The 10,746-nt window shown below is 39.7% G+C and overlaps 1 long non-coding RNA gene across 1 annotated transcript; it reads left to right on the top strand.

The window, feature by feature from the left end:
* The first annotated feature begins 7,732 nt into the window (after positions 1 to 7,732).
* Positions 7,733 to 10,405, top strand: LOC110017656. Its single transcript, XR_002293133.1, has 2 exons — positions 7,733 to 9,230; positions 9,334 to 10,405. It is a non-coding gene; the product is annotated as an uncharacterized LOC110017656 (long non-coding RNA).
* Positions 10,406 to 10,746: the final 341 nt, after the last annotated feature.

Genomic DNA, 10,746 nt, shown 5'->3' with positions numbered 1-10,746 from the left:
TCCTATAATGAGCTCTTTATGATTTTTTTCTTGACTTCTGGTTACCAGGCAACTGCAGCTGTCTAAGAAATGTCAGATGGTTGCTTTATTTCTTTTTTCGAGTTCTTGTAGACTTGTGGCATACCAGTGAAACCCTTGGTTAAGCTAAAATATCAACACAGACTGAACTAATCATTGCCAAATGACTAGAATTTGTCTAATTAGGTGCCCATTTAGAGTTTTTGAGGTACATTTTCCTTCAGGTTCTGTAGAAAACATCCCTATGCAAAATGTTCCTCGTACTAGAGGCCGTCCTGTTCTCCAGTCAGTTTATGGTACCTGTGTTCTTCTGTGCGCACAGTTACAAACTGAAAAGCTGACGTGATGATACATCCAGCAGGCATGGCAAGGCATGACCAATCACTGTGACTGCAGCAAGATGCCTTTTGGCACTTCTTAAATGGTACCTCTAGAAAGGAGAGCTAAGGAGTGCCATTTCAACCATTAGATGAAAAGCTTTGACGTGTTTGAAGGCAGAGTTAGAGGCTCGTGGAGAAAATGGTGTACATACAATGTGCAGTTCTTAAAGCGGGGGAAGCAGTTTTAGGGAATCAAAAACCATTAGGGTGACTGGTTGGAGCTTCTCAATGTATTTCTAGGCTAAGTTTTTTTAAGATGGGTAAAGTAGTTAAAAGTGCGTAAGCATGTAAATAAGCAATGTCTGAAATTAGAAATGTTTAATTTCAAATTTTGCTCTACAGGACGTGTCTTTCCTGGGAAAAATAATCTTTAACAACATAGAAACACATACTAAGTGTAGTAGAAATCAATTTAAACAAAGAATTTTCCATCCATCCATCCATTATTGATCCCTTTTGGGCGCACGATGTTGTTGGAGGCTATCCCACAAATGTCAGGGTACAATCTTGACATGTCACCAGTCACTCTGGATTTAAACTGTTCCGTCTGCGGTGCATCTCCGTTGTGTTGTGTGTCGGAGTCCTTTTAAAGACTGTCCTTTATTTTACATCGTGGCACACACACACACACACGGACACATCCCGGCTTCCAGAGGAGTGGCTTTTCATGCCACTCCCATGTCGAATTGTTCATCCCGCTATCTTCACTCTTCAAAAACCTAACCAATCAGGCCCCATGACCTCTTCTACCTCACTGGGTTCTTGTAAAATTCATATTTTGTTTCAAAAGTGGTGTTGTGATCTTGTACCTCTATAATAAAACTTATAAAGACAATTCATTTTGAAATCTGGACCCGTTTCAAGTTTTTCTGCTTTTTGCCACAACATTGACATGTCAACGAATTTTATTGAAAAACAGATGTTTTGCAAAGATACATTCAGAAGCATGTTGTAGCCTGAGGATATTTTTAGAGGCTGCCACACAAACATCATTAACAACTTGTGTGTAGTCTATATTGACTTTTAAAAGAAAAAATTTTCTGGGTCTTTTTTAGCCAAAGCTTTTCTGTCTCCTCGATTTTTCTGATGCAAAGTGACTCAGTGCAACCACTACAGAGAAGTAAATGAGACTGAGTGTCTATTTTAAGCCCAGCAGGATGCAGGTGTTGCTTCTGGGAGACTTCATAATGCATGCGAGACTGGTGTGACCACACTTTCTGACTAGAATGACTACTATTAACGGTAACTTGAGGTACACCCTGTGACTTCATAGCAACTGCACTAGATTTGTCTGGGCCCTCTGACCCAATAGGTAAAGCATTTCCAGAGCTGCATTTGTGTGACGAAAACAAATGAAAGATAAATAATCAAAATGTAAGAATTACAAATCCCACTTCAGTGAAAGAGATTTCTTTTTGTTATTGTCTCTTTGTTATTTTTTTAGTTTTTAGTTAAATTAGTAATATTATTTCAAACTGACTTGTACTCTATGTAACAGGAGAAATGATCTTGATGGAAGGGAAGGAACCTCTGCAAAACAATTTGTGGCTCAATAGCAAAGTGATATTTCTTAATGCTTTAATATTTTATGTGTGACTTATGAATGCCATCTCCTTAATGCAGCACCTACAAGAGGTCAATAATTAGTTTTTTCCGTTTTTTTAGGCCGACACATGTTCCCGGATTACTTAGTTGACAGATTTTAACCAAAAAATAAAAAATACATGTTGCCCGGATATGATAGATACCTCACCAGTGACATACAGTTGAATAAAATACACCACAGATCAGGGAGATTTTAATTCCAGACTCAAATTTTTTTAAGATTGCTCACAATTTTTTCATCTTCTTGACCGTTTATTCCCTTTCGGGGTCACGGGGTTGCCGGAGCCTATCCCGGCCACTTGTGCGTGGGCAAGGGATGCCCTGGACTGGTCGCCAGTCTGTCACAGGGTAGAATATCTTCAACCACACATCCATTCACTCTCACAATCACACCTATGGACAATTTAGAGTTGCCAATCAACCTATGAAGCATGTTTTTGGAGAGTGGGAGGAAGCCGGAGATCCCGGAGAAAAACCACGCATGCACGGGGAGAACACGCAAACTCCACACAGAAAGGTCCCCCATTGATGTTGTGTTTTTCATGTCCCTCAGCCGGGACTTGAACCGGGGGCCTTCTTGCTGTGAGGCAAGAGCGCTAACCACTGCGCCACCGTGCAGCCCTATCTCACAATTTTTATGAAATAGATATCCAATGAACTTTTCTAATTTATCTATAATAAAATGAATATGGGGCGAGTTTAATGGCTTTATTAGTCATATCTTCAAACTCTGCAGTGTTAACTTTATGCAGGTCCACTAGTTCATTCCCCCCAAATTCAATATGAATCTCAAACAAAATAAAAAAGATGGGACCTTGCTATTTGGAGAAGGTAATGCCTACAACTAGATCTTATTACTAAAGAAATAAAGTGACAGAGAGGGGCCTGGGAGGAACGGGCTGTACCTCTTGAAATCTAAGAAGTGAATGTAAAATAATGAAAAGAAAAAAGCTTCTGACTGGAATGTGTACATTTTGATGAATCAAGACAATATAAGCTCAAAGAACATTTCTGATAAATATAAAACTCCTTTAACTTCATTTTGGCCTTTTCAGTGTAAAAGCTGTTTTGAGCTGAATAAATTGGCAAAGTTTTTTAAATATGAATGAAACTAGTAAAAAAAAATCTGCTTTGAATCAATCTGTTCAGACTGAATGTTGGAGAAGTTGGGTTATTTAGCTCCTAAATAAATAAATAAACTCATATAGAATTTACGCCTTTAAATCTCCTAATTTTACTTTATTTAATTTTCTTTGAGTGACCCTTAAACTCCGTCATACCTTGGGATTTTCGTCAACGTAAAAGTGTACCTTGGCCTCAAATATATGTTGAAAAACACTGTACTAATAATTCAAAAACTACACAGTAAAAGCACACAAATATCTGTGAGGTGACAGTGCAGGACGTGTTAAACACGCATTTACTAGTGAAGGCCTGGAATTAAGCACCACAGTCGCTTTATTTAACTTCAAAGCTATATCTTTAGTCATAAATGGTATGTTTGTGTACTATTAACTCAAAAAATACATAGAGTACACACATCTCTGTGAGGAAATAGCTTTGTTGCATGTACTACATTATCTAATATTCTCTCCGTAATAATACACCGTAAACCAAGTAATGGGGGGTGGCGTGACATTTCTGAAGCGCGGCTGGCTTGACTACGACTGAGCAAACAGCGGCCTCTGGTGCGTGGGCAACACTTGAGGAGCGCTTTCTCTTAGAAGACCCTGCTTCCTGAGTGTGTGGGCACGGATTCCTAGGGGCCGTGGCAGGACGACTGGGTCAGACAGGGAAACTAGTCCTTGCTTCGGGGAGGCACGCTCAACAAACGCTCCCTGCGGGCCGGAGTGGTCCTCTACTGGGGACTCGGCGAGCAGTCAGGCCAGCAGTGGCTCTCCCATGGCGGGCGGAAATGTGCGCTCATTGCAGTTACACACACATGTGCAGTGACGAACGGAGCAGAGGAGGTACGATTGGCCATTTTGCATGTCAATCAAGTGACATAATACACGATTATTTGCGATAGCATTTAAAAATTTTTTTTAGATTTTGTTTATTTTATGTGAATAGCACTCCTTCTTTACAGTATTGTGCTACTATGTTGCAACATTAGTCCTATATACATATATATATATATATATATATATATATATATATATATATATATATATATATATATTTATATATATATATATATATATATATATATATGTATATATATATATGTATATATTGGAAGTTTGAATCTAGAAGTAGAACAAATCCTAAAAGCGTTTTAGAAAATGAATCATTTCGTGTGTTAGTATTTGAATGTCAGCCTTTAAGGACATCTATATTTTTTGTATTTTTCTTTTCAAGCCAAATGTTAGTGTGTTTGAATGAATATTTTTCTATTATAAAGTGCTTTACAACTCCCTCAGGGTACCAAAGTGTTTCAAAATCACGGAAAGTTTAAAATTAGGCAAACGAAGAATAAAAATTAAAAAACACCATCAACTTTCAAAAAACAATAAAATGTATAAAAGACAGATTCTAATTCCACCTTTCATACACAGTCAATGAATTGCATAGACTACTATAATAGATAGAAAATACACTATATAAGAGTTTTATGAAGGTTAATATTATATTTTCTATTCACAATGTGCCAATTGTACTTCAACAGCATGGTAGCAATGTAACGATTTTATGGTGATATAGTTGGAGGCGATGAGAGAAAACAAATCATAGATGATAACATTTTGAATAGACCCCCGGATCAGCATCCCACTCTCCCCTCATTCTCTGATGCCATTCTCCTCCCCGCGGTTCATCTCAGTGAAACTGTAGACAAAGTTTGGCTCAGCACCTGTGACATCAGTGAAGTCAGGCATTGTTCTAAAGACAAAAGACTGTGACAAATCCCGAACACAACACGTGCATAATTCCCTCCCAACACAATGAACGACAAGATTGTGTGTCAGCTTCATTTCCATTGTCAAGCCTCTCACTGAGGGAGTCTGGAAAGCAATTACATTCATCAGGGAGACTTATGTGTGATTTGAAATTAATTCCTATTGTCAGGCAGGAGGGGAAGGATGGGGAGTGATAATATGTTTGTATGTGGGTGTTGGAGGGGGGGGCACATTGATGCAGAAAGGCAACATTCAGCCGACGTGTAAAAAAAAATAAAAATCCGTCACTTTTTATGAATCCATTTTGTGCCCTTTTTGTCATTTCTGGTTTCCTTTCACCAGTTTTGTGTTTTTCTGTGGAGTTAAACATTATAAAAACTGTAAATCATATATCAGGGCTATCAGGGGGATTTGATCTCTTTGTTTGAAGGAAATTACATGCACGGGTAGAGACTTTCGTAATGTTTTCTTTTACCACTAACCAGTATCTAATAAGCTATAAGATGCTATGCTATAAGATCAAACATTTCATCTATGCAAAACACTGATCTTAACAGACCTCCAGCATTGTTTTAACCAGAAGAAACACTGGGGAGTTTTGTCCTGGTTGATGCGGAGATGCTTGGTCGAGTTTTATCCCAAGTAAACACTACAACCTGCCTTTTAGATCCCATTCCCACTTCACTTTTTAAAACATTTTATGGATTCTTTGAGTCAGAGCTTTTAAACATAGTTAACTGCTCTCTTCAGACGGGGGTCTTTCCCTCTGCCTGTAAGACGGCGGTGGTGAGGCCCCTTCTGAAGAAGAGTCAATTAGATCCAAAAAATCTGGATAACTATAGACCCGTATCCAACTTACCATTTTTAAGTAAAATAATAGAAAAAAGTGTCGCTACTCAACTGCATGAGTTTTTAAATGCCCAAAAAATTTTAGAAAAATATCAGTCTGGTTTTAGGAAAAGCCATAGTACAGAAACGGCTCTTTTAAAGATCGTTAATGATCTTAGATTAAACTATGACTCACAGAAACTTTCTGTTCTGGTGCTACTGGATCTTAGTGCCGCTTTTGATACAGTAGATCACCAGATTTTATTAGACAGACTTAGGAGTCTGGTGGGCCTCTCTGGGAATGTTCTTAAGTGGTTTTACTCTTACCTGACAGATCGACACTTTTATGTAAGTATGGATACGTGCTCTTCAAGAATCCACGAAATAAGTTGTGGGGTTCCCCAAGGGTCGATTTTAGGGCCAATACTTTTTAATTTGTATATGTTGCCTCTTGGGGAGGTCATCAGGAGACATGGCGTTGACTTTCACAGCTATGCTGATGATACACAGCTTTACGTCGCCGTGTCTCCTGATGACCTTGAACCTGTCAACACTCTTTTAAACTGCATTTTAGATATAAAGTTGTGGATGGCAGAAAACTTCTTACAGCTCAACCAGGACAAAACTGAAGTTTTGATCATCGGTTCTGAAGAAAAGAGAGAGATGATTTTACCACATCTTCATAATTTTAAACCTTCTCCATGTGTGAGAAACCTGGGCGTACTTTTTGACTCTGAGGTAAATTTTATCCCACACATTAAAAATGTCGTTAAGACAGGATTTTATCATCTTAAAAACATTGCCAGAGTCCGCCCGTTCCTCTCTCTTGCCAGCACAGAAGTGCTAATGCATGCTTTTATTTTCAGTCGTTTAGATTACTGTAATGCCCTGCTCTCTGGTTTACCCAAAAAGTCTATTTCAAATCTACAGCTATTGCAGAACTCACAAGGGGGCGGGAACACGTTACACCGATTTTAAAGTCGCTGCATTGGCTCCCTGTGCGTTTCAGGATTGATTTTAAAGTTCTTTTAATGGTTTATAAATGTTTTTATGGTCTTGGGCCTTCTTATTTGAATGATATTCTTTTAAAATATGAGCCCTCGCGGACCTTGAGGTCTTCCGGTGCTGGCCTCTTAGTTGTTCCTAAGGTGAGGACCAAAACTTATGGTGAGGCTTCGTTCTGCCATTACGGTCTTTGCCTGTGGAACAGCCTGCCGGAGGGCCTCAGGGCCGCAGAGACTGTAGAGGTTTTTAAGAAGAGGCTCAAGACCCACCTTTGTAATTTAGCTTTTAGTTGATTTTAACTGCTAATTTATTCTATTAGTTTTATTATAGGCTATATTCTATACTATATTTCATTTCATTTTATGCATCTTATTCTCAGTTTTTTTTTTGTTTTTTTTTTAATTAATTTATTTATTTATTTATTATTTTATTTTTAATAAATCTTATAATTTTAGTATCTTATTGTGATTTTAGCCCCAGTATTTCTTGTGGGAGTCTTTTCTGCCAGGGTTGCCGGCTTGCCCGGTGGCTGTTGTTGCAGTTCTTGCCCTTGCTGGGGCGGCTGGGGTTTAATTTTGCAGCCTCACAGCTGTGAAGTGGACCCTGGTGTTGTCCCGGTCTGGGTTGGCACTATGGCGATGCTCCCGTGGCCGGGCTGGCCCCTGGTATGAAGAGATTCCCAAATGCCGTTTCCTCGCAGCAGAGCCAAGCCTTGTTTGTTTGCTTGTTTGTTTGTTTGTTTGCTTGTTTGCTTGCTTGTTTGCTTGCTTGCTTGCTTATTTATTTATTTATTTATTTATTTATTTATTTATTCATTTATTTATTTATTTATTTTAACTTGCATTGGTAGTCAACATTCATTGTCGTGGGTCATGTGCTTTAATGGAGGGGAGTGGGAAGGGTGTAGGGTGGGTTGGGTTTTTACTGTAATGTTGTGTGTTTTTTGTTTTTAATGTTAAAGCGCTTCGAGCTGCATGAAATGCATGATAAGCGCTATTTTATAAATAAAGTTTGATTTGATTTGATTTGAAAGTTAGAAGGGGCTTGGCACGAAATGTCAAAGTTGTGTAAATCCCACGAATCATGCTCCAGGCTTTGTCTCTCTCATATGGAAGACTTGGTGTCGCATAATTCCAGCCAGGCACAAATGGCATATATTAATTTCTCCTCCATGATCACTTTTCAAACGGTTGACACTTTCGTGAAATAAAGGAGACGCCATCCATATATTACTACCAAATCGGAGTCTTTCATTGGTCAAAGTTGGGCCTGGTTTACGCTCAAATGCAACGCCCGAAAGTTTGAATGCAGAGAACAGAAACGCACATTTACATAGACTTTAAATTGGAACTGGCCGCTTGAATGTAGCCTTAGGGAGAGATTGCATCTTTTTATAGAATTTGCAAGCAAAAAATGAATAACAGGATCCTGTTCCAGCTGCAGACTCAGTGGGGATCTGCTACACTGAGTGGTATTTGCAGATTTTGTAACCTCTAAGAAGTACTCCTTCTTCTAGTATGACATCAGATCCTTGGACTTTGAAAAGACAAGTTCAACATCCTGAATCTGCCTTGAGGGAATTTGCCTTATGGGGGAAAGAATACTGCATGTATTATGGCTAAAAATAAAAAATAATGGAAGAAATATAATCATAAACCACAATGTGTTCATCTCGGCTGCAGCCTGCTGTTTTCCACAGCAATTAAGAATGACAGCTAATTTTAATTCAGCCACATGCTAGCGCAGATGTTAGCCTAATCAGGTGATGAAAGCAATGTTAAGAACTGAAACCCAAGAAAAGCTGCTTTATTTCCTAATTCTCATCATCGTATCAATTGGCCAAATAAATAAGTAGGGAAGAGGGGAAATCCACACGGCTGTGTAATCTGATGATCTTCAGCAGGTAATTTTTAATCCCCAAATTTGTTTGTTTTGATTGTTATATGAAGCTTTTACTTTCTCCAAAAGAGTTCTAATCTTTCTTTCTCCTTCTCTGCATGTAATTCTTCTCTCACGTTTGCTTCTTTTTAAATCATGTGCTAAACGCCAACAGTGAGCAGGAAGCACGGGGTTGGTTTTTAATAGCACGTGTGAACCCAGCATCTGCTTCTAGAGATCTGAGACACAGACTTGTCACCTTTTCATCTCAAAACCTCGTCAACATGTGACCTTGGAGTTGTGAAGGAAATCTGGCTCCTCTGCAACTGAGTTTGGGCTGTGAAAGAGAAAGGAATTGCAGTCTTCTTTATTCTGTAATTCAAGGGTAGAAATTACCTTGGCTCTTTTTACATATAATCTGTTAAGCAGTATTATAAGTTTTTTCTTTTTCTCCATTACCAGGATTTGGGCCACCTTCAACTGCCACTCAAACCCCATTGCCTGTTTTGGAACTCTCCTGCAGGTGGTGGACCCATGTGGGAGTAATCCACATCATCTCTGCCGGCTGGATCCCTACGCAGCCAATGGAAAGAGCCCCAATCCCAGGCCTGGATCAAAAGTGGGACCCCGGTGATGCCAATCCGGGCGACATAACAGAATTCTAATGGATACTCCTCATAGAGGAGGGTTCTGAACTGCTCTTTGTCTTGTTCGCCACCTAGGGCCTGTCTGCTATGGGAGACCGTACCAGAGATACAAGCTATGGACAGCGTAGGTCCTGGGATCACTCGAACTCTCAAACCTCTCCACCACGTTATAGTCCCAGAGAGTTTGGCTTCGCCAAGTGGGTGTACAGCTCCTGCCACATGTGGAAGAATTTGAGTTTTAGGCCTTGCTCCCCATTGAGGGAAGATCAGATTGGGAAATTGGCAGGCGGATTGGTGCGGCGTCCGCTCTTGTGTACCAGTCCCTTGTGCTGATAAGAGAGCTGAGCCAGAAAGCAAAGCTCTAAATTTACTGGTCAATCTTCGTTCCAGTACTCACCTATAGTCATAAGCTCTGGTTAATGACCAAAAGACAGAGGTCTCAAGTACAAGCAGCCGAACTGGGTTTCCATCATAGGGTGGCTTGGCGCTCCCTTAGAGATCACCTGCAGAGAGCTTGGAGTAGAACCGCTACTCCTCCACATCAAGAGGAGCCACTTGAGGTGACTTGAGTACCTGGTCCAGATGCCTCCTGGACGCCTCCCTGGGTAGGTGTTTCAAGCATGTCCCACTGGTCTGAGGCCCCGGGGAAGACCCAAGACACACTGGAGAGACTATGTCTCTCGATTCGCCTCAGAGTCCCCCTAGAGCAGGGGTCACCAACCCTGTGCCCGCGGGAGGTTTTTAGTGGCGCCCTTCATACCACTTGGTGCCCATGAAATAGCCCTCGGTCTCAAAAAGGTTGGTGAACCCTGCCCTAGAGGAGCAGGAGGAAGTGGCTGGGGAGAGATTGCTGCCCCCAGGTCAAGGGGGCAGCAGTCTCTGCTCTTGCTATTTTGACATTTTTAGTTATCAAGATTTAAGAATCAGATCATATCAGAATCCATACTAATGACTGTATTTAGATGGAAAGCAAGTGTAGGACATCATTCATTGGCTGGTGTTTAACCTTTATAGTATAGACCTACTTTTTTTTTAGTGCAGTTTGATTTTAAGCATGAAAGAAACTATTGCATTGATAAAATTCACTGACTTAAAAGTTGTACTGGGCATAAAATCTATTCGCAAAAGTAAAAAAATATTTCAGAAACTTCGTTTTAGGAAGTGTCTTTCTGTTGTAAAGTTTGAGGTGACATGCTTGTAGCCACCTAGTGGTCAAATGATGAACGGTTCTGTGTTCATTTATGTTTGATCCCCACTTCAAACAAGAAGTCAAGGTGTTGGTTTGTTTCCCTTCCCAAGTGAACAAACACATTTAAAAACATACAGTTGCATCATTATTATTATTATTATTATTATTATTTTTTGCAGATAAAACCAAAATTTTTTATCTTGTATTTGGGTTAAAAAAAGGTAAATTCCCTGTTGCCTTGGTCAAGTTTGACAAATACAATAAACGTTGATGAAAAATGTTTATTCTATAAAAAATAA

Source organism: Oryzias latipes, chromosome 23 (assembly GCF_002234675.1).
Source record: "Oryzias latipes chromosome 23, ASM223467v1".
Taxonomy (NCBI): Eukaryota; Metazoa; Chordata; class Actinopteri; order Beloniformes; family Adrianichthyidae; genus Oryzias; species Oryzias latipes.
The sequence above is the reverse complement of the archived record's forward strand: the minus strand, read 5'-3'. Positions and strand labels throughout refer to the sequence as shown.